At 47.4% G+C, this 24550-nt stretch overlaps 2 long non-coding RNA genes across 2 annotated transcripts; both read left to right on the forward strand.

Moving 5' to 3' along the window:
• The first annotated feature begins 5622 nt into the window (after window positions 1-5622).
• LOC137150969 (uncharacterized) lies at window positions 5623-11840 on the forward strand. Its single transcript, XR_010919132.1, has 5 exons — window positions 5623-5776; window positions 6279-6381; window positions 7573-7899; window positions 8785-9105; window positions 11506-11840. It is a non-coding gene; the product is annotated as an uncharacterized lncRNA (long non-coding RNA).
• Window positions 11841-20789: 8949 nt separating this feature from the next.
• LOC137150744 (uncharacterized) lies at window positions 20790-23586 on the forward strand. The gene is made up of 3 exons (XR_010919055.1): window positions 20790-20947; window positions 22730-22769; window positions 23387-23586. It is a non-coding gene; the product is annotated as an uncharacterized lncRNA (long non-coding RNA).
• Window positions 23587-24550: the final 964 nt, after the last annotated feature.

Below are 24550 nucleotides of genomic sequence, written 5' to 3' on the forward strand. Positions count from 1 at the left end.
CTGTTTGCAGACAGGAATCCCAGGGTAAGGGAATCCCCCCTCTGATAAGGCTGTGTGGTAGAATGGGTCCTGGGGAGCTTCCAGGTATGTCTACACTGCAATTAAACACCTTTGGCTGGCCTGTGTCAGCTGACTGGGCTCCTGGGGCTTAGGCTAGGAGGCTGTTTAATTGCAGTGTAGATGTTTGCCTGAACATTAAAACCACAATTAAACAGCACTGAATCCAAGTCACCTAGCACAAGCCTCTAATTTCCCTGCAGACATGCCTTCAGTGGGCAGCATCCATCTCAAAACCCACAGCCACAAATGGGTCTAATTAACCCCATTGCAGACAGGCTCTGTGAGCACAGGTGTGTGAACAGCAGATTTGCACTGGCAGGGTGGGAGACTTGGGCCCTGCATTTTATGTTGTTGCCTGAACTTGATCTTCCTTTTGTGCACCATGTTTCCTGCTATAAACTGCAACCAAGAAAGAGCAGTTGAGGGAGGGGGCGAGCGAGCAATCACCTGCAAACACAAGCAACTCACCCTGGCACCTCACACCCAGCCCTCATTCCTCACCGCCCAGCTGCTAAAATTCGGAGCCTGGCTCTGTGTATTTCTGACAGTTGCTGGGAAGGTGAAAACACTTAAACCAAAGAGTTTGCCCCCTAAACATCTCAGCCCAGCTGTGTTCCCATCCCCTAGCCAAGAGTTGGAAATGGGGGAGGAGGAGGAGTGGAAGGGGACATTTGACCAGGAGTGTAATGTGAGCTGACAGGTCAGTTTAAAAAATGAAATGTAATTTTATTGGTTCAGAAAATGAGAAAAAAAAATCAGTGGAGGTGGATGGACTGAGTGAGATGGGTTGTTTTATTTCCCCCCCCCACCACACACACACACACACACACACACACACACACACACTTCTCTCCTGCATACAAAATAGGTCAGCACTCAGCAGCACCCAGCCAGTGGTGGGGGAAAAAATGATAAATGGCAAAAGGGAAAGCAATAGAAAGGATAAGGCTATGTGATCCCTGTATACTGCTATGAATCCAATATGTTCAGCACAACCAGAAAAGTCACAAGTAGGTTTAGAGGTCAGTTTTTTATTTCCTTTCCTCTTGCCTTTTTTACTATTTCAATTACTTGTGTTTAAAAAAAAATCCCCCTTCTCCTCTGCCCCTCTTTTGATCTCTTTTGGTGCACTGCAGCTGTTAACAAAAAATACATCAGATTGGAGACAGTGTGTGTGTGTGTGTGTGTGTGTGTGTGTGTGTGTGTGTGTGTGTGTGTGTGTGTGTGTGTGTGTGTGTGTGTGTGTGTGTGTGTGTGTGTGTGTGTGTGTGTGTGTGTGTGTGTGTGTGTGTGTGTGTGTGTGTGTGTGTGTGTGTATAGGAGTGCATGATCCCTCTTCCAGAGAGGAGTCTTTGAACAGAAAAATGAGTGATCTGAATAAAGAGAGAGAGAGGCATCCAGGGAGGGAGAAAAAGAGATGAGGAGGGAGAGCTTTGATCCCATGATCCAGGCATGTCTCTGTCTTTCCAGCATTGGCTTGTTCTAATACAGGGGGGAGGAAGTATTGTCTCTTGTCATCCCCATCTCCGGTGACCTGGTGACAACGTCTGATTTTCCTCTGGCTTACAACACACCAGTTTTACATCAGTGCAGCTCCAGTGTGTTGTGGACCAGTCTGTTGTGCTAGGCTCTGTACAGACAGCAGAAACGCAGTCCCTGCCCCACGGAGTTTAAGCACCTGGAAGGCTAGAATAGCTCTGTAGTGTTGAATGCTGCTCTAGACCTCAGAGGGAAGTTTGGAGACCCTAACTTAGCCACCCTCCCCCTCCCCATACCATGTTAAAAAGGATCTGAGGGACATCAGGATCCTGGGCCCAGGTCAGGTGAAAGCAGCCTCCTTAGGAGAGCATCTGTGGGAAGCCCCTTTGGCATGGAGATGAGGTGAGCTCCTTTCTCTTGGCTCAGGGGGGCATTTCAGTTCCTTCAAGAATCCACCTGGAACACAACAGCTTCTCAGCTGTCCCATGCCTGGTGCAGGGAGCCAGTCGAAGGCAGGTGCAAGCCGCTGCCGTTCTGAGTTAGGAGTGACTTCACACCCAACCAGCAGTGGCATAAATGGCCCCCCAGGGCAATGGGGACTCTAGCCCTGCATGTTCTGATGCTGGCTGTATCTTTCCTCTCCCTGGAGCTAGACTCTGTAACTCAGCCAAAGTGATTTTGATGGGGTTTAAACAGCTTCCACCTCCCTGACCTGGAAACAAATCTGTTGATGGGAACTAACTAGTCCCCTCTGCTGTCAGGGTCAGCAGAGGCCAGCAACCGAATGGACCATGAAGGTCAAACGCCCACTCAGGCAGAGGTGGTCCTGCAGGGTCAGGTTGGAGCTGTTCTGTTGCAGTCAGTGCATGAGGGAACTTGCCCTGCCCCTGCCTCTGTTGTACCTGCTCAGTGATAACCAGAGGCCTTTGCTCTCAGGCTTACACCCCCCAGCAGCACTGAATTCAGGAGGGAAAGATTGCCACAGCAGAAATGATCTAAAGAACAGGGGTTTTGCTGTGGCAGGAAGGGGGCAGCTGAGCTTAGCTTTATAATAACTGTCCCTTTTGCTCTGCTGCCTTCCTGTTCCTGGGAACAAACACAAACATGTTTTCCTCCCAGGGCTGATTTATGTGAAGGTCACGTGTTTTTGAGAGGTCAGCCATTTCTTTTCCTCAGTGTTCCAGGGTAAGCCATTAGCTTTGATCACAAGGTATTTTGAGAGGTCTGGAGCCATGGAGGTCTAGCATGCCCTGCATTTAACACATTTCTGTTTAGTGCATAGATGAGTTACTCCCAGAGGATAAATTCATTAGGGAAAATGGTCCAGACAGAAAGGCAATTAATAAACAGTTATCTTAATGAAATACCAACCTACTTTGAGAATAGAAAGACAGCATGGGTGTGTTGCAATGAGAAACAATCACCCCTTTTCAAAATGGACTCCAGTCACCATTTCACATACTCTGCAATATGCACTTATTAATTTGGTAGTTTAATTTTATTAAGCCCATCCTGCACTCTCCCAAAACATGCTGAGTCTAGCAGGACTCTGCACCTCATTTCCTATGCATTGAGCTTCACAAATCTGGAAGACTCTCCGACAGCAAGACATGAGGATTTGGCCATTATTTCTCTCTCTCTCCCCCCGTCCACTCCAAAAGAGGATTATGGGTTGCACCTATTAATTCTAGTCCTCAAGCACTGAATGGAACCTTTCCTGCTTGCAGAGTGTTTTATAACCTGCTTCCTCCCAAATCCCCCCTCTGTCTGGAGGTGTGCGGGTATGTCCTTCCTTGGGTCAGGGAGAAACCGTTGGCAACAGAGTAGACAGTGTAGCAGCACGATTCAGTCTCCTCCTGGCCCTGAAACCCCTCTCCAGCCCATTGAACAACTGACTTAGTTCCCACATGGCACCCAGGGATCTCAAAGCGCTTTAGAAATGCAGGTAATTATTTCTATCGATGGTACAGAGGGGCAGATTGAGGCACGGAGAAGTGAAATTACTTGCCTAAGGTCACGCAGAAAGTCAGTGGCAAAGCGACAACGCCCAGGCTCTTTTCTCAGCCACTAGATAACGCTCCCTCCTGGGTTCTATGCTATTTTGAGAGAGACAGTGACTCTGCATCGCCATTACATTAAAGCAGAGACCAGCAATTTAAGAGCCAGGAGCCCCTTATGGCTAAGGCCCGGGCTAGGCCTCAGAAGCCTGGAGTGCAGTTCTTGGCTCTGCAACAGACTGCCAACATGACCTTGTGCAAATCACTTAATTCTCCATGCCTCAGTTCCCCATCTGTAGAGCTGAGATGCTAATGCTCCCTTTGTCTGTTTAGATTGTTAGCACTGAGAGGTAGGGACTGTCTTACAATGTCCATATACAGTACCTTGCATAGCAGAGCCCTGAGCTGGGTCCTACCACAAGCTGAATAACAACGAACTCTGGATCCAGCTTCTGAGAAGAGAAGTAGCTGTACTGGGGTCCTGCACCAACATTGAGCAAAGGCTGGCTACGTCCCTGCAAAGTTAATTTAGCTTGCATCCAATCAAGCAGCACAAGAAACACCTGGGTCTGGTTTGATGTGTGAACTGATAACAAAATGCCTCCCAGATTGCATGCCCCAGGTTGCTCCCCCGTCACCAGTCTGCTGTGTTGGTTTGTTTCCTCCATGTAGTCTTCTGTCTCAAAGCTGCCTGCAGGCGATGCAAGGAGTTTTGCATAGCAGGCACCTGTAAATGTCAGCAGCATGCTTTATCTAGCTATGCACATGTAAACTCTCCTGACCAAGGGGCTTACTAGCTTCAGATGGGAGAGAGGTGAGAAGGGAATGCAGGGAATTAAGCTCCACTGCTGTGGCTTCTCTTTTATCTCTGGATCCTTCAAAGGCTTGTCAGACAAGGCTGTGAAATGCAGTCCCTCTCCCAGTGCTATTTCACCCGGTGAGCCTCAGGCCGGTGGTGGTTGTTCAGAGGTGCCTGTTATGGAGACCACTGCTCCCACAGGGCTAAGTGGAAGGCAGCAGAACCCTCTTCCTTCCCAAGCAGGTCCCTGACAGGTCAATGCCAGGGACTGCCGTGCGGCAACATTGAGTGCCAGTCTGATAGTCCTGGAGACCAAAGTCTGCTAATGATCGGCGGTGCTGTAGAACAGGTGCGGCGTGGGCAGGATGTTCTAGCAGTGCAGACCACCATCCTGGGGGTTGAACGAGGGACCTCCAAAGCTGAAAGTGAGATGTGTAATAACATGGGCTAGAGAGCCCCGGCTCTTTAGCTACAGCCGTCACAGACTCATCACCGCTGTGGATCGGGCCCAAAGGGGGACCTGTAGCACACACTAACTAATGGCTGGCTACATTAGCTGGCTACACGACCAGGGGAAAGCCACATGTGACACCTAAGGACAGATGTTCCAAAGATCTCACCACAGTGCTCAGCTCTCTTGAAAATCTGGCTCTTAATGCTTGTGTAACCCAGTGACCCCACTGGTAAAAGGGGCCTGAATTCAGTCCTGCTGAATTCATCCATGTCTGTGAAACGCTTAGAGCCCCCAGCTGGGATGCAGTAGGGGAGTGCAAAGTGGAGCTACGCTGTATGACGTGTCTCCCAGCTGGAGGCCAGCTCAGGCTCCAGCCCAGTTTCTAGAGTCAGGGAGGAGGATTCCGGCTCCCATGATCCATTCACTCCTCGGCCGCGACTGCCAACAAGGAGGGACAGTTACACCAGTTCTGACGCTGGTTTCTGGGACGGGGTCCCTGGGATCTGACGCAGACTCACCATCTCACAGGCCGCTGGATGGCTGTCCGTCAGGGGTGACTTTCAGCTGTGTATCTTCCTGCCCTTCTCTCCATATCTGTTTGTCATCTGCGTGTTTACTGTATACACTCGCTCTCTCTTTGTTATTCCAGCCACCTGCCTCTGTCTTCTCCTCCATCATTCCTATGATGTCTGCTCAATTTGGAGCGCAGCTTCTTTTCCTTTGCATTCTCTTGGCCCCGCGACCTGGCTCGTGCTGTTGCCTTCAGTCTTATCTAGTGTAATATTGATTTCTTTCTTTTTTAAACAGAGCGCACAGAGAAATCATGATTGATGAGACACAGAAAAGCGATGGCATCAGAAGGTCTGGATTTGGAAGTCAGCCGAATCAACTTTCTGGAGAGCGTAGCTCATTGGGGAGCTGTGTAACGACACGTGCGAAAATCTGCTGTCGCATGTTCCTGAGACAGCACGTGGACTGGAGACTCTGGTATGGACAGATATAGATTAATTATTGTAGGGTCATGTGCAGAGTGGGGGGAGGAATGATGAGAGAAAGGGAGAAAATGAGCAATATAAGAAGACGTAGATTCATAGCGTTTAAGACCAGACGGGACCATCATGTAGCCTGACCCCTCTATCACAGGCCAGTACATTTCCCCCAGGTACTCCTGTGCTTGATTAAAGCCTGTCTTCCAGGAAGGCATCCAGTCCGGTTCTGAAAACATCCAGAGATGGAGACTCCACCATTCCTTTGGCAGTTTGTTCCAATAAGAAATCCCAGGTTTTCTTGCCAATATAAATTCATCTGTACTGGAGCTTTTGATGGCTTAGTTACATTGGAAAACAAACAAAAAAATCACACCGCTGACTGCTCTAGCCGTATTGGCAAAACTTTCTACTGTCGAGCCTGCCTTCAGTGACTGAGCAGACTTAGCACTTTCCCAGTGTAGATCTCAACGTATTTTACTATGATCACTCCGCATTTCCAGATGGGGAAGCAGAGGGGCAGTGATACGCACCGAGTGACCGGCAAAACCTCGATCTCCTGAATGGGAAGCCAAGACTCCACCAGTTCCTCTACATGATGGAAAGGTAAGAAGAATTTAGCCCATTGTCTTTGGTGGTTGGGACGGCTTCTCCCCCTTCGCTGTGCTACTCTGCCTTAACGTACGGAGGAAGAGAGGAAGGATTTCCTAGTGGTTAGGGCCCTAGCCTAAGAGTTGGGAGACCTGGGTTCAGCACCCTATTCTGCCACAAACATCCCCTGTGGCCTTAGGCAAGTCACTTAGGCCCAGAGCCTGAAAGATATTTAAGCTCCATTGACATCAGTGAACGTTAGGCCCCTCGATACCTTTAGGGTGAGCAGATAGCAAGTGTAAAAAATCAGGACCCTTTTTTTCAGGTCGTAGGGGACGGTTACGTATATAAGACAAAGCTCCTCATATTGGGACATCTGGTCACGCTAAATACCGTTGAGGATCCACGCCTCAGTTTCCCCATCTCTAAAGGGCAGATAATAGCACTGCCTTACCTCACCAGGGGTTGTGAGGATAAATATCTTGTTGTGAGCTGGGTGAAACCTTGTTATGGGTTGAGTTCAAAACTCCTTCGAACTGACGTGTGAACAGCTGTGTGAGGTAGTTAGTTGTAAGGAACATGTTAGGGGCCACACCTAAAAAAGACCTGCTAGAATCTGCCCCCAAACTAGCACCACATAGGCGGCAGGCGAGAGGGGCAGAAAGCAAGAAAGCCACGCAGGTGTCTGTGAGCGCAGCGTGAGTGACCCTGAGGAAAGCCAGAGAGAGAGCTCTTGGGTCTGGGGTTGGCTAAGGAGGCTTGGAGGATTAAGAAACTGCTCCTTTTATTTTTGGCTCCTCCTGTGTTTGGAGGAACAGGACTTTGTACATTCCTTGTAAATAAAGGAGATGGTATCAAAGAAAACACCAGACTCAGCCATTTCTACTTCAGATCAGAACATCCCTAGGCCCTGAAATTTGACCAGCTGTTCAGGTCACAAAGGGGCAGCAATATTACAGAGCGTCAGGTGGTCAGAGGCTGTGGTGACCAGGGTCAGATTCGTCCCTTCAATGGGTAGAACAGGCACACACAGCCTCCAGCTGCACTGCCGGGGTGTTTGGTTTGTCTCGTCTGTGTTTTGCAGGAGTTTTGATACGGTTCCGCACTGATTAAAATGTAAAGCGCTCGTTGGGCCTTTGCAGGCAGAGAACGCTATAAATCCAATAAGGATGGATTGATTTCATTCCCTAACTTTTACATCCCCAGTTCTGCAGCTTGACAACGGTGAACACAGCCGTGCAGGGAAGGTTTTATAGACCATTTTACTCCTTACACTGGAGTATACAAGTGAGTGAAATACGAGAGATGAGCCTACGGAGATAAAAAGCAGACCCCACACAAGAGGCGATGAGTGTGTGTGTGCGAAAGATTCAGCAAGGATTTATTCACACGTGCAGGCAAGCTGTGGCGAGAGGAAACCGTTTGATGACAGCATTCAAATGACTGGGATCGCAGCTGACACACGCTCCATAAAAGATGAACTTGCTTCTCTGGAAAGTTTCTTGGGCTCTGGTCTGATGCTGTGAGATTCAGGTGAGGTCAGTCGGGGGGTAATGTGGAGCCTGGAAGCTAGGTCTCCTCCAAACCATCACATCACCCTGGGGAAAGTCTTGAGCCATCCTGATTTAAGATGCTCTGTTGGCAGAGTGGGTTTGGTGAGCAACATGGCTCAGAATGTTAACTGTAAGCTACAGAGCCTTTAATTGCACCCTAAGCCATCTGCTTGACACCATCCAGCCAACTATCTTCTGACTGGCTCTGGTGTTTTGTAGCCCCCATCCCCGCGGTCTCTAAGGACGGTGGTAAGCAAGGATCGAGGGCCAGTGAGCAGCCAGTGGAAAATGACTCGGTAGCGGCAGTCAGCTCAGTTCTTGGTGGACAGTTGTACCGGTCACAAAAGCCACCACTGTAATTGGCCCCCTCGCTGAACAGGTTCAGCAAAGACTGAGTGGGCTACAGAGGCTGAGGCCCAGCTCCTGAAAAGTATTTAAGTGCCCAGTGCTCGTGGATTTCTGTGAAGGTCTGGGTCTGAACGTCCCTCCAAGTCAGAATGGAAGCGCTGGTTGGCGAGAGTGGGAATGGAGGTATATGTGCAGTGTCCTTTACATGGCCTTTGGATAAGCAAAGGAGCCGTGGACCAGGCAATGGGTCGACGCTCAAGATAGTTGTGTTCTCTTTCTGTCTCTGTCATGATTCCTCCATGCCTGTTTCCCCTCCCACTGTATTTCTTGTCTATTTAGATGGTAAGCTCTGTGGGACAGGGACTGTCTCTTACTGTGCAGCGGGGCCCTGAGCTCTGGTAGGGCCTCTGGCTGCTACTGGAATGTGAATAATAGAGCTGGAGTCGCACAGCCAGTCCCTGATGTCTGAATACCCTCCTTCCTCAACCTAGTCTTCACTTTCAGTCTTCACTTTCAGTTTCTGAACCTACTTCCTGAGCTCATTCCTGCACCAAGCAGCAGCAGCAGGGGCCTGAGAGCTTGTTTGTTTCCAGTCTGAGCACAAACCCCAAGATAAAGTTTAGTGAAGATAACAGAGGTGGTGGCTGGGTTGCAATGAGCACACGTCTGTCTCCCATCATGCACTGCTTGGCACGCTCAGCCAGAGGAACGACTCTATGTGTTTATTTGCAGCATCTCCGCCTTCATCCGCTGCGGCTGGCTGGAGAGAAGCAGGGATTGGACTTTAGTGGCAGTGGCAGGGGTGTTGTAAGAAGGTCTCTGTGGCACAGTGACTAGGGTAAGTACCTGGGAAGCTGGGTCCCTGGGTTCAAGTCTTCCCTCTTGCTGCTCCTGCACTGTAATTAACGAGTCATTGGGCCCACGGGAGTGTTCTAAGTGTGAAACCCTGCATGGGGCAGTGGTTAGAGTGGCGGCTTGGGCAGCGGTTAGAGTGGCAGCTTGGGCTGTGAGAGCTTGGGCAGTTCCTGGTTCAAGTCTCAGCTAAGAAAACAGAGGGTTTTATTTTTGAAAAAAGAGAGCCTGGGGCCCCCTTAGGGACTTAGTTAAAAGTATCTCTCTTTTGTCCCCTGTGGCCACCTCACCCCCCTCCCAGTGACCGCCCCCCCTCCTCCCTCCTCACCCCCTCCTCCTACACCTCCACCACCTCCGCGAACCGCAACCGCGAACGCACGCGAGCACGCACACACACACACACACACACACCACACCGCCACACACCCCTCCGCCCCCCTTACGGCGCACCCCTCCGCCCCACCACACGGCGCATACGGCGCAACCCCACTACCGCACAGGAGGGCTCTTAAAGAGCAATTTACGACCTCCTCGGTCTCCTGGGAAGTTTAAGGATGTCCATCTCCAAACGCCTTAAGGGCAGAGAGAGGATTCGAACTAGGATTCACTTACTCCTAGAATCTCCAGGGTGGGTCTCCAGACCACCGGACTATAGAGTGATACTGATCGTGGGGCTGCCCCAGTCGCTAGTTAAAGTGCAGTGGAACGGCTCTAATAGTAAAGACTTGGGCTGGCAGAGCCAGGACTTGAACCCAGCTCTCCAGCGCCCCAAGCCGGGACTGGAACCCCTGCCCTATGGAGGGCTTCTTACTTTTCACTCTTGCCTTGGCCTACTTAACAAACAATTAAAGGGGACCAGCATCAAGAAGAAATCAAACCCTAGCCTTGAACCGGCGACCTGCACCATCCTAGGCGCCTGCCCCAGTCACTGGGCTACAGAGAACTCCTGTTGGGTGGGGCCATTTCTTAGTTCATTAAAGAGGACCGGCTCAAGAGGCAGGACTAAAGGAGCCCTGCCTCATAACCCAGCACTGGGTCACTGGAGCGACAGATTGCTGCCTAAAGCCCTTTACCTCGCTCAGCGTGGGCACTGAGTCTGCATGTCCCACGTGCTAGGTAACTACCCAAATACCAGCACCAGGCTAGCGCTCCTGATCTGAGCTGTGGCCCAATTACTACTGAGTTATTTAATTACAATGGAACAGCCTCAACAAGAGAAACCCACATCAGCCTAGCCCTGACTTCAGTTATTAGGACCCTCACATGAGAGCTCGCACTGCCATGCTCAAATCCCTTTGCCCAGCAGGCAGTGAGAAGAAACTGACCCAGGTTCTCCCATTGCCTGGGTGAGTGTCTCAACCACAGTGCTAAACATGACAAGGGAGGCTGTCTACTCCCAACCACCTTGTGTGGAGTTAGGCTCCTGCTGAGCCTCCCAGATCCAGTCCCTTGGGGAAGACAGGCAGGTCTGGGGCTCAGGCACGAGCGAGGCAGGAGTACATGTGCTCATCGGCAGAAACATAGACACCAAGTGACTGCAGGTGCTTCCAGCCAAGGAGGGGGTTTTGTGGAGCACAGAGTTACCTAAAGCTGGGCTTAGCTCCCTTTGTGGATCTGGCTTTGTGTGCCTGGGATGCAGACTGAGCGAGCCCATGCTTACTGCCCTTGAATTCAGTGCTGTGCATGTGTGATGTACTGAGCACACTCATTGTCAGTTCACTCCCCTGCTCAGCGCTGCATGCCTGCTGTATCAGCACTGCCTGTATCTCCCCCTACAACTCTGCGGAGTTCCCTGGACAGTTTGCCCCATTGGAGAAACAGGTCAAGAGAAAGGGGAAAGCTCTATTCACCCAGTGACTCTAAAATTGTACCCCAGCTGTGATTCTGGGTCTTCATCTGGCATACCACTTCTCAAGCCAATCTGGCTCTGCATTTACATTTCAGAGCACTTTAAAATTAAGCCAGGCCGTTTACCAGGAGGGGTAGGGAGCTGCAGCCCAGCAGATATAAAAAAATATATGCTTTATAATTAGGGGATAGAGGTTTTATTATCTGCATGGCTTCATAAAAATAGCAGGCAGGAAAACATCTACCAAAGCAGTCTGATTTACAAATAATGACAAATATTTTTATGTATCACATGATACAAACAAGCTCATACTGTCATGACTTGTTTTAACCGAAGGCAAAAAAGTATGGGAAAATGAATAAAATATATCACCAGGGCTAAGTATTTCCCAAACTTTCCAAAACAGTACTATTTTGAGTACACGGCTGCATTATCAATTGTTTTTAGAAGTTTTCTGCCAATTTTGGTGACAATTAAACTATGTTTATGAGTTATGACTGTTTTTGTGATTTTTTTGTGGGTTTTTTTTTTTTTCAGATTGGATGCCCCACAACATTTAAACATAACGTGATAGAGAAAAATTCACCACTTCCAACATCTACACCCACCCTGGTGATGACCACCAGTTGTATACCTAATGTGTGGTAGCAATGCTTTTTTTCTAGCTGATAGGTTACCCCTAGTGCCCTCAAACAGTTCTGGGCTGGTAATTTAATCTGTGACTATAAGCGTATGTGAGCATGTGTATGTACGTTCACATGCATGCGCATGGTCTTAGCTGGATGTATGTGAGAGTCCAGATTTGGATTGGTGTAAGTATGTCTGTGCTCCCATATCGCGTGTGTCCCTGTGCTTGTGTGCCTGTTTGTGTGTTATTGTGGTATTCGTGTGTGTGTGTGTTCTGTGTGTGAGTGTGTTTGTGTCCATCTGTGCGCTTAGGTCTTCATCTGTGTGTGTTCACGTCTGCATTTGTGTCCTTCTGGTTTGTGTGTGTTTCTTTTAACTTCTCTAAAGAGAAAAGAGCAGAGCGGTGTTTGCTGCCTGAGGCCAACAGAAGAAATAAAAACAAAACTTTGCCCTGGTGTCGCACCTTCCACCAAGAGGATCTCAAAGCACTTCACAAACATTAGTTACTTAAGGCTCACATCACCCGCAAGCACTGTTGTCCCCATTTTACAGACACAGAAAGTGAAGCACCAAGAAAAGTGATTTGCCCAAATCAGTAGCTGAGTTGAGAACAGAACCCAGGAGTCCCAACTCCCAGCCCCAGGCATCAGTACACCAGGTATACCAGGTGTGTAAGGCACATACACTTGACATACTGAGGAGGGAGGAAGGATGGTTAAGACACTGCTGTGGAAGTCAGGACTTCTGGGTCCTAAGCCCACCTAGACCATGGACCATAGCTATATTAGATGATCAGACCCAGCTTCTGGCCTGCAACCCTCCTTGCTATTCCATTCCGGGATCCCCCAATGCTCTTCAATTCAGATCAGTAGCAGCCTTTGCTATTTCAGTCATGGGACCTTCCCCCCCCGAAGCACCATTGCTATTCCAGTCCTGGACCAAGAGCAAGACACAACTCTGCCAATGCACTTCAGACCTGACCTACAGCCTCTCCTGAACACACACTGTCCATTGGAACAAATATCCACAGGTGTTCAATTCACTTTTTAGTTCTCCACACCCTCACCTTCCTGGCCGCCAACCTCACAGTCACAAGATTTGGTCCCATTTCCAGTTTAAATAGATAAACCATAATATTGATGGTTTGCAACAGATACATGATGAATTGAACTCCTCCATCAGCTACCAGAACCTCTTTTAACAGGGAACGTATCACAGCTATAAACTCCTGCAGACAGGATTGCTATGCAATAGCATAATATATCTTCTATTCCATCTTTTATACATTACGTTTTGTCCTGCATCTCAGTGGATATATTTATGGACTGGGAGATTTCCTTTGAAGAAGAATCAGCCCCAGCGTGTCTCTCTCTTGCTAACGGTTTTGTGGCCTTGGCGTCTTTAAAGGAATGGTCTATGGATTCTCAGGCCTGCCTTGTGAACAAAGCAGCTGCTGTTACCTGAGGGTGTGGGGTGTGGCTAGAGAGTTCAAATGGTCCCTCTTGACATAGCAACACAGGTCTCCAGAAGCTCAGCAGAACAGAGAGCTGCCTGCTGCAGACGGGAGAGCTGCAGTGGTGTGTGTGCTGTTAGATGGATGCAAAGTGAAGAATGCAAGAAATCATTGCATGAGATTACCTTGTCCTAACACGAAGAACAGCACATCCACTGAGATCGGAGTTCAGTTTCTGGCCCAGTCACAAACTCTCTGTGTGACCTTGGACAAGTCCTGGCATTGTTCCGTGCCTTGGTTTCCTCACCTGTAAAATGGGGAGAGTAATAAACTTGCTTGCAGGGGGAGCAGTAAGGACCAATGCATTACTGCTTAGGATAATACACAAATTCCTGCCTCTCTGCGGGCACAGACACAGTACAGACTCATTTTCCTCATGTCCTGCACTTTGCCCTGAAGGGGAAGGCACCAAGGAAATGCTCTTTCAATAGATAAACAAGAAGAGAAACTCTCCCAAATCATAATCTCCTTTCACATGCATCTGCCTCAAGGTTCCTCATTGGTAAAATTAAAGCAATACAATTAAACCGTAGCTGGTTCCCAGATGCCCCTGAACAACATGAAGGAAGAATATTATCGATGCACGTGACTGGCTTAATACTCAAAGCATTTGGGCCCAATCCTACTTCGCTTTTCAGTTTAAATTTCCTTCCACATTCTGGTTTGTGACCAAAAGTCATTCCCATCTGCTGCTACTTGGTAGCCTTGCATGAAATGAGCTGACAGGTCTCAGCTCCATTCCTACTACACAGTTGCAGCGTCCTAAAGACATCGTCACAAATGACGCTCTTGTTGGCAGCCTGTGTGGGGGCTGGAGCCTGATGCGAGACAAATGCAGGGCAGGAATACGGGGAGGGTAATTAACCACTGAAACAACTTACCTGAGAGGTGCTGGATTCTCCATCTCTTGAAGTCTTTACATCAAGGCTCGGTGCGTCTTTCTAAAAGAAATGCCATAGGTCAGCCAGAAGTTATGAGCTTAATGCAGGAATGGAATTCTCTGGCCTGTGTTCCGCAGGTCAGACTGGATGAGCATCAGAGGTAAGAAAAATGGAAATTTCCATCCTAAGGAAAATTCTGATATTTCAACATTTGCTTTCATCCCAAAATATTGAAATATCAACATTTTTTTTTTTTGCAGAACAAGAAGTTCAGAAAACAGTCTGTTGAGAAGTGACTGACTGTTTCATTTCAGCATTTTCAATCAAAATGAAATATTTCAATAGTCCCAAATCAAAAGGTTTCATTTTGTTGGCCAAAATCTTGTTTTTGAAATATATGTAAGAACAGAGCCACAAACCCCTCCACTTCCTACCAAAAGGCACTTCAGTCTGAATCAAAAGCTAAAACCTCAAACTGACTCTTACTGTTCTACCCTTTTACATGTTCATTCAAGTCTGTCTGCACTTTGTATAATTTTAAGATTGTTTGTAAATGTCTGTACTATGTCCACTGGCCAGTTTATCTGTTAATTTTACCTGCTTCCAATATATTTGTAAAAATCCTATTCTAAGTACAAAAGCCACACTGTGCAATGTAATGTATCTATCTAATTGTGAAAGACACTGTCAAAAATGAAATAAGGTTTGCTCTAAAAATAACATGTAAGTTCTTCAGCTAGGAGTTGGCCCTGAGTGATTGAAGTGTGAATGGCCGAGCAATTGAGTTGGGTGTAGACAAAAAGAGTGATTGAACAATTTGGTCTGAGTAAGGGATATCGAAACAGACATGAAGAAAACACCAGCCTCACCTAAAACGCTTGAGGGAAGAAGAAAGAAGCAAAGATGATCAAATGGCCGAAGAGGAACCCACCCTGATAACTTTGGAGCCAGCACATTTCAAAGAACAAAATCTGATCAGGCTTGCAACAATGTGGGTGATTAAGGATCACACCAAGAATGCAGTTGCAACATGACAATGCAAAACCCATAGACCGACATGGGGTCCTTTCCCTATAAAATGGGACAAGAAGATGAAGGCTGGAGGTTCGGGTCTACAACATCACATCAGCCAGGAGTACCGATGCGCATCGGCAAACCTTGCTCCTCATCCTCATGCTCTAGTCACCTGGCCAGTGACTATCATGAGCACCAAGAGGCTGGTAACTATGACATCTGGAAGATCCCTATGTATGGTTTGTCTGTATGCCTATCAGTCTGTGTGAGTGTGAATGAAAGCATCAATTGAAACGTGTGTCTCTGTAATTGTAGTATTGATATAATGTTAGTACTGTTTTCCTAGTGTTTACATTATTATTAACGCTATTTCACTAAGTAAAGCACAATATTAATGTTATTACAGTGTTGATACTTTTCTGTTCTTTGATACTATCTACAGAAGTTTCTGTGTTCACAATAAATGCGGCTTGTTGCCTTATCCCCTAATAAGATCCTGTGATATTTGTTATTTGGGTAACAGTTTCACATTGGTTCAGCATTAAATGCATTCCCCTCAGGGAATCAGGGGCTAGCCTCAGCAGTTTCTGACTGACCACAAGGCCATATGGCATCAGTTGTCACCCCGTACAACCAAGTCGGAGCTCCATTGTGCTAGGGAAGGTACAAATAGGAAGCAAACAGCAGTCCTTATCCCAAACAGTTTACAAAGTCTGCACACCGGTGGAAATCAGGAGTAACTCTAGAGAAGTCAAAAAACTGACAGAGGAATAAATAAAATCAGAATCAGGCCCACGCCCTCTAGAACTAAGCTAAGCAAACTGCCAAAGAGTCATTTTATGCTTGGGTTCTCTGTAAGGCTGTGCATTAGGAATAAATCTGGCAGGGGTATTCTGCTTTTCCCTAGCTTTGGGAAGAAGCTGTTGCATATTCATTTCCAGGCGAATGCAAAGGGACCGAAGAGCGGGAGAAGGCTGACTTGCAAACGCAGGAATGACAATACTTTGTGCTTCCCTGTTTAACAGTTGGGGAAACTGAGGCCTGGAGGTTCAACAAAAATCACGCAGCAGGACAACTGAAAAGCCCGGGAGGGAATCCAAAAGTCCGGGTTCCCAGTTGTCTACTGTAACCACAAGACTAAGGGCCTAGTTTTCTCTTGATTACATGAGAGTCCCTGTATGTCCCCCTCTAAACTTTTCTTTAATCACTGGCCTTGATTCTTCCTCTTCTTCAGAAACTTTTGAAAGTGACATCCACAGGCAAAAGGGAAAAAAGAGCCACGTCCTCGGAGAGACCTTCTGGTCTATTATATCCATGAAAATGCAGCGACGACAGGCTGGGAAATGGGAGGGGGGAAGAGGGTCATACATCTTAGCTTGCCATGACTCCCTCGGCAATCACCAAATAAATCAAAGAGCAATCAGAGCAGGCGGCCTCCACTGTCCCTAGCTGCACGGGCAAACTGGAATGAGAAAGTCAGAGGAAGGCAAAGAGCTTTGGCGACCGTATCCCTGACTTCTGGAGAGGGTTTTATCTCATTAAAACAAATGAGCAGATGCCTGTTGCCTGCGTCGACAGGGGAACTGCAATTCATGATTACACTTTATAAACCCCAAGCTGTTCACTGCCTCAGCAGATAAGTTTAGCCTTTAAGAGGGGGTGATACAGTCTGGGGTTTATACGTTTAATGGACTTTTTTTTTGTGCACGCCTGCGATAACACATCTCACTGAAAAATTGATTCGGAGACCAAACCGAACTCTGCGTGGGGCTGCAGTCTCTGAGTAGCGTACAGAGGAACTCACTGTCCGCCCACAGCCCTGAGTGTAACAAGGCTGGGCTCTAGGAAGCTGCAACTGCAAGGCAGAGAGGTCTAGCTCGGGGGGGGGGGGTGGGGGGGAGAGCAGCGGGCACAGCTCGTGCCAGTTACTCACGGTGGCGTGGGGGACTTTTCTCCTTCTCAGCGTCCTCCTGAAGGTGGTGGAGAAAAGCCACAGTGCAGAACAGACAGATCCAGGCAGGATCAGAGGGTTTGTGTCAACAAGTCCCGGGAAGGCAGATAGGCACCGAGTTCCCCTCATTCCTTCCAAGTTCTGCAGCATCACAGCAGAACAAAGAGGCATTTGCATTTGCCCTATTACCCACAATGCTCTCTGCTGTGATGCCAAGGCACCGTAAATGAGCTGACTGGCTGGAGAGGCTCCCGTGCCAAGTTACTCTGAACTACCCAAGCCTCTGGGGTCCGCAGTGCCGGGATGGAGGTTATCTATCTGTCGTGATTATAATTGTATTGGTATGCAAGCCCGCAGCTGAGATCAGGGCCCCTTGGTGCTAGGCGCTGAGAGCTTACTATCCAAATAGACAACACAACAGGCAGAGGGGAAGTGACTCGCCGGAGATGATACAGCAGATTCACGGTAGAGCTAGGGGTCCTGACTTTCCCGCTGGGGCCCCATCCACTCCAGCACACCACTAGAAACGCCCCCCAGTGCCCAGGAACCCAGATGAAAGATCACAGCCCCACAGTGCTAGGCACCCTCCCATCCAATCCAGTTAAACTCACTGAGGCTTTATGGGCATGACAAGCTACACAAGTGTCGCCAAAGAAAAAGCCAGGCCTCTCAAGTATCCATCAGAGGCAGCTATGTCCCACCCAGCATGGGGATACATGTACAGCAAAGTAACAAAGACGGCAGGCCATGCCACAGCCAGCTCACAGTCTCATTCACTTGCTCATCTATCTGTTTTTCCCCTACACGCCCCTCTGCACACCCCATCTATCCACAGATACACATGGTGATCAACCTACTCACCTAGCCAGCCAGCCAATTACTCTGGGGCTGGGGTGCCCATCCTGTACCCAAGTGCTGGCTCTCTCATGAGATTTCCATTGTGTCCACTATGAGGCAAGCCAGAAATACTGCTGAAATAACCTTCCCTCAGGTCCTTCTGCACATTGACCCCTCTCTGTAAACCAGAAGTGGGGGAGAAGGGGGAAATGTAAGTAGATAAATATTCTGGGCTCTCTTCAACATTCTACAGGCCTCTTATTTTTTCCACAACTCATTGGCCCACCCCTAAGCCATTTCCCAATGCCATTTCATTTGGTGAAAAGCCCCTTTCGGGCACGTTTTCCAACAGCTCGATATTACAGATGCACATAGCACAAGGCACATCTTAATCCATGTGCAAGATTCTGCTTCAAACCCAATGATTCTGATCGGGAGCCTGACAACGTGGTAATTTATAGTCGGTGCCGCATAACCAAAGAGCTTGTTATGCAAACACAGACCACTGATTTGACAAATCTCCTGGAAACAGAATTGATGTCTGTATTTAGGGGAAAAAAAGATGTAATTTATTTTAATATCTGAGAGAGAAAATATCCTATGTATACGTGTGTGTCTATCCATACATCTGACTATAAATACATACACACATACCTATATGTTGACTTTCAAAGAGCTATGCCGATTTACCACAATTGAGGGAGTGACTCTAGATAGATAGATTAAATAGATACTTACCTGGTGTAAATTGCTATAGTTCCACTGGTGTCAAAGGAACGATGTTGATTTACACCAGCTAAGGATCTGGCCCACTATATAAAGCCATTCCAGGAGGTGTCTCTCTAGATTCAAAAGTAAGATGTTACAATGGACATGACCCCCTTATTCTCAGTGGCATCTTTCACTGTGTTTTTTATGGCCTGTGATTATAGTAGTATAATAGCAATGTCCTTTTGCTAACTACGCTTTATTGATGGTGCTGAGGAGGGAAGTGCACTCTGCGTAATTGAGGGTTTGCTGGAATGAAGAGGTTGGCATTACTCAGATGCATATGTGAGAGCTTTCTTAATTTGATTTGAGACAGGAAGAGTGTTCTCTCTTGAATCTTTCTCTCCCCCATATGTATCCATCCATCTATCTATCCATCTATCTATCAAGCTCAGGTTTCCATGATACGTGATCCAAGTGCTGGCGCTTATGGAAAAGGGAGAGTAACAGGCAAAATGGTGTGGGGGGGAGGGTAGACAGGTGGACTTGACAGAAAGTCTGAACAAGCTAATGGAGAGGACGGGGAAGGCTGCTGGATGGAGGGGAGAAGAGAATGGCATATCTCTAGGAAAAAGGGGAACACTAAATCACTGCCAGCGTTACCATTGACTTGAATGGGTATTGGATAGAGAGCCAAAAAATTCCACCTGTCTACCCTACAGAAAGTGCCCTGCACTGCAAGGTGAATTCCATTGAGTTCCTCCATAAAATACACTTTCTTCCATCAAGACAGGGGAATTTCAACTTTCTCTGAGGTGTCAGACAGAGCTTTCATAGTAACTATGCCCTTTTTTCCAGTCATTATTCTATGCTGAGTGTCCCACCCATCTGACAGCCTCTTATCTGACAGCCTCTTATTTTCGCTTGCGAGTTGATGTGTTTCCTAGAGCATTACTACTCCTCCCCCCAGATACAGAAGTACTCCTGTCCTTTTAATGCATCTGCAGCATCAAGGCCATTCACACGCCACATTTTCAAACACAACTTATTTGCCTTGGAGGCCTTTTGTCTCTATGAGTAGTTTGAAGATTATTAATCCCGAGCCAAGCGGCTTTACCCAGTTTACATTCAGTCCTTACTCACGCAAAACTCTCAGTTAAATCAAGGGGAGTTTTGCCATTCTACAAGCTGAAGCTCTCCAAATACCAGTTTATCCCACATCCCTGGAGAGAATGGCGTGTCAGGTACTTACCTGCTACTTAGGAAACATGGGTTCCATTTCTCTCTCTGCCACAGGCTCGCTGTGTGACACCAGGCAAGTCCCGTAGATCTCTCTGTGCTTCAGTTCCCCATTGGGAAAACGGGGTTGCCAATTCTTCTCTTTAAATGTTAAATGCTTTGGGGCTGAAGCTGTCTGGTAGGGCAGGATGCAGACAAGGAGTGAGGCACTGATGGTCACAACAGTTAACTTTCAGGCACTTAGAAAATCATTGCAATCCACAAAGCCTGAGCTAGGAGCCTAGGCTCCCTCCACAAAGAAAGGGGTGAGAGAGGCACAAAAGCCAGCATACAAGGCAAGGGGCTGCCACTTGAGCTAGTGTTGGAAAAAGATTCCAAGTGTGGTTCGTTACCCTGCACCGATAAGAGACCCACACAGGATTTCAGGCTGGACAGTCTCCAAAAGAGTTTCTTCTGCAGAAGGTCAATTCCCAAGCCCACAAGTGGACAGTGGAAAAAGACCCCGAACAAAGGATTACAGACAGTTTTATACCTTATTGCTACTTAAACATTCATGACAAGACCAAACATATCTCCCTTACAAGGGCACAAACCTATTCCCTCATAACTATTGGTCTATATTATTTGGCATACATTATTCATAAGATACTTTTACAGAAGTTTTGCAGCTAACTACAGCTTATCTATCAAGGTTGCATAGCTTGCTGAATCCAGCCGAGGCTTATCTCCTTCTGCATTCCATAATCTGTGCACAGAGTGGAACGGCCTTGCCTTATAAACAAAGGGGCTAGCTAAAATGGAGTAACTGTGGTCAAGCAACTAAAAATCAGCTAACACTAGCCAGGGGGAGATGCCAACAAGTAGGGTGACCAGATGTCCTGATTTTATAAGGACAGTCCTGATAGTTGGGGCTTTTTCTTATTTCGGTGCTCTGATGCGGTGTGCCTACCCCGAACTGAAAGAGTTAACCATACTCTGGACAGTGAAAGCCCCGCCCCTTAGACTCTACTGGGCATGCTCCAACTCTTGCCCTAGGATAAAAGGGAGCAGCCTGCAGCCTGGCCCATTTGGAAGGGGGCAGCTGAGAGGAGAGGATACCTTGCTGGACTGTGAGCTATTCAGCCCTGCGTTGGAGGGACTGCAGAACTGAACTGAGACCCATGGGACACTGCTGACAGTCTGAATGCTGGCATCAAGTGAGATGCTGAGGTGAGGGGACCTTGAGAACTGGATGGGCCCCATGTGGCAGTGGTGGGAGCATGGTTGGAAGTGGCCCAGGGGCATGGGGTGGCAGGTCAGTGTGTTGAGGTGGGACCCCTGCTGACCTGGGTGGGGGCTATCCCTACCATGCACAGGGCCCTGGGCTGGCATGTGGAGGTGTTGGGCAGGCTCATGTCCCCCTAATCATTCCCCATCCCCTTTGGGGTGATATCACAGCCCTGGTGCAAGTGTGACTGCTGACTGGCTGCTAGACCACTCTGCCCTGGCTTAAGGGTGACCACTGACTTCAACCATTAGGCTGCACTGCCCCAGGCCCAAGGGTGCTCACTCTGACCTGGTCCCTTGACATGCATGACTGGGAAGAAACCAGTTGGGTAAACTGCAACCATGGAGTTGCTGTGTAGCCCTATCACCTCCCCCTCTAACTTCTCCACTGAGGGGGGATGGGGTGGGCTTACCCCACAACTGGTGCCTATTACCCCCCTGTCCTGACTCTTCACACTTGCTATCTGGTCACCCCACAACAAGAGGAGTGTGTATTATGCCTCACCCCTCTCCTTTAGATGGCACCTAAGTCAATGCTGCAGGAGGCACCTATTGCTGTGTGGGGCTCTCACCTGTGAGCCCTCTACTGGAGTTAAAATCACTGGGGCAGGGGGGAGGGAAGGGGAGCTGCACTAGAGGGGTGCCCTAACCACTGGACAACAGTCATTCTGACACACTTTCCCATTCAGACCCAATGACCCTTTAATTATTGATCCACATTGCTCCAATCATCTGATAGGAGTGTTCTACATCACTGATCTTCAAACTAGCACTTAAGCACCTACAACAGGGATTTAGATGCCCAGCCCATTTTGTGCATCCAGCCCTTACTACCTGTATGGAGAGTGCCCAGCATGAGGCAGCTTATTGGTGCTCCTGTAATCCAAACAGATCCTATTAATCACAAAAATAAATCCCATGTAGCCTAGGCTGAAAATGGCCCAATGGATTTCATTTCAATGTGTTATAATCACTCCAGCACTGGACAAGTTCAGAGTTAGCTGCAGGCAAACTGCTTTTAACTAAACCATTCTGTAAAATAACTGACAGTCCAATACCCAAAGCAAGTTGATAGAGATGCTTAAGATTCTCATCTCCCAGTCAACTTCTGCTTACACTACTTTTGTGTTAACACTCCTCTTCCCTACAGCATAAAGTCAACTCTACTGTAGATGTTTTGTTTTCCATCTGCATGTCTTTAATTTTCCTCCCCTTGTCACTAGATGTGGTATGCAGCTCCTTCATGGACCTGGATCAAGTCTGTTGTCTTACAAGGTTGCATCCATTATGTGTATGGACACACACATTGTAGGCATAGAACTCAGCCTAATGCCTTTCAATAAGGGAGCACTTTCCTTTCAGAGTCAGTAGCACTGAATCAATGACTAGCATTGATTACTTGTCTAATGGTGTCTCCAGCCCAATCTCTTCTCTCTCCTTTCTCATCTTCTGACCCTTCCCTATTAATTAAGCAATCAAACCTCATTCTCTGATTACCTTCAGCTTCTGAGACTTGGTGATATGCTGCAACTTTCTCTCCTGCAGGTGCCCAGCCCATATTGGTGAATGCTATGCTATCTATATGCAATAGCCTCTGCATACTATTCTAACAGGAGAAGCTGTAGGAAACTAGTTAAGCATTTGGTGCTTCTTTAGCCTTAAAGATGCTATGCAAACCCAGATTATATTGAGTGTTCAAGCAGAATACTTATTTGTTTTGTATAGGAGATGAAAGTAATTGCCCTGGAACCTGGTTTAGAAAATGGTAAGTCTTTTTTTGACATTTCATTTGTATTGTGGTGTTTATTATTTGACTAGAAATATGTAACTTTCAGTGCTTGTAAATCTGTATTTACACCCCCTCTTAAAGGGATGCTGTGAAGTAGATTAGACCAGAGAAAATGTGCTGCACAGAAGGCAGCAATACAAGTTGATGATGATGTCAGGTGTCATTGTGCTGTACACCATGACTGCTAGGAACTTCATAGCAACAGTGAGAATACAACTCAGATTCTCTTGCTTCAAAAGCACTTGAGCTAAAGGAGAATCACCATTAACTGCTTCAAGTATAGGGCTTATGACACAGTTGAGCAGTTCTAATTCTAGCCAATAGGTGGCAGTGTTGCACCTGTGTGCAAACACCCACCCCAGCTCTTTATATCACTAATACATGCAAATTACAGCTATCCAATTTGACTATATAAGTGTCAGCTGATTGCTGCCTACAATTAGCATTTGTGAGTCACCCTAGTTTGATTAGTGGTGGTATTGTAGGGATATTACTGCATGCTTACTATTTTAGTTCTGCTCCCAGCCTTCAAGCAGGGGGTCCATGATGGGTGCCTCACCTTCTTTTAGTCTTACACCTTCATTCTTTGGCAGGCTGAGCAGCTATGGCACAGGTCTTCAGAACCCTCTTGCGAACCTTGTGTGATCTCTTGGACTGGGAAGCATTCAGCTGTGAAGTCAAACTGACTATGCCAGACCTTCACCTGTGTGCGGCATTAAAGAAAAACAGTTCAATTAATTGAAGTTCTAATTAATCTATTAAATGAGCTGCCTGGGAGGCACTTAAGGAGAAACTTCCTGCAAAACAGTGTTTGGCAATGGGTGAAAAGGAATGAGTGGTAGATTATTCTGATTAGCAGACCAGGAAAGGAAGGGATAAATTCTGCAGTTACATTACAGGTGATTGGGATGGGAATCCATTAAAGCAGTGGTTCTCAACCTTTCTAAATTTTGTACCCTTTCAAGAGTTTGATTTGTCTTGTGTACCCCAAGTTTCACTTCACTTAAACGACTATCTTACAAAATCAGACAAGTGTCACAGCACACTATTACTGAAATTGTTTGTATTCTCATTTTTACCATATAATAAAACAAATAAATTGAATATAAATATTGTACTTGCATTGCAGTGTTGCGTCTGTGTGTATATAGAGCAGTATAAACAAATTTTAGTTTGTAGTGACTTTGATAGAGCTCTAATGTAGCCTGTTGTAAAACTAGGTAACTATCTAGATGACTGGAGGTACCCCCCAGGAGGCAAACAAATATATCCATGGGAATAGCTTCCTAATCGCATATGCTAAATTGATGCTTCTCCCTGGGGCTTGAGCCAAACTTCCAATGCACTGGGTTTCTGGAAGGTTGGGAGGTTTTCTTAAGAGGATTCTTATGTTTTTCTTCACTGGCCCTCTCTTTTTGCTTCTCATTCTCAGGCACATGGGAATGTGCCTCCCTGCTCCTCTGTGGGTAAATTTACCTTCGCAACAGCCCGGTGAGGTAGGGAAGGGTTATTATCCTGAACTGAGGCACAAAGATGTGATTTGTTTGAAGTTGCACAAATCAGGTAACCTTAAGCAGAGGTAGGACCAGACACCAGATCTTTGGAGCCCCAGACCCACATCTTAACTGTAAGGCCATCCTTCCTCCCACTCAGTACCACTTCTTAGCCTAATTCCTGCATGGTCTCATAGGGTGATGGGTGCTAAGCACATCTCAAAATCCCCAGCTTTGCTACACAGATGAAGACCACCAACCCCC

This window comes from Emydura macquarii, unplaced genomic scaffold, assembly GCF_026122565.2.
Source record: "Emydura macquarii macquarii isolate MOO-44397 ecotype Brisbane River unplaced genomic scaffold, CSIRO-AGI_Emac_v2 contig_201, whole genome shotgun sequence".
Taxonomy (NCBI): Eukaryota; Metazoa; Chordata; order Testudines; family Chelidae; genus Emydura; species Emydura macquarii.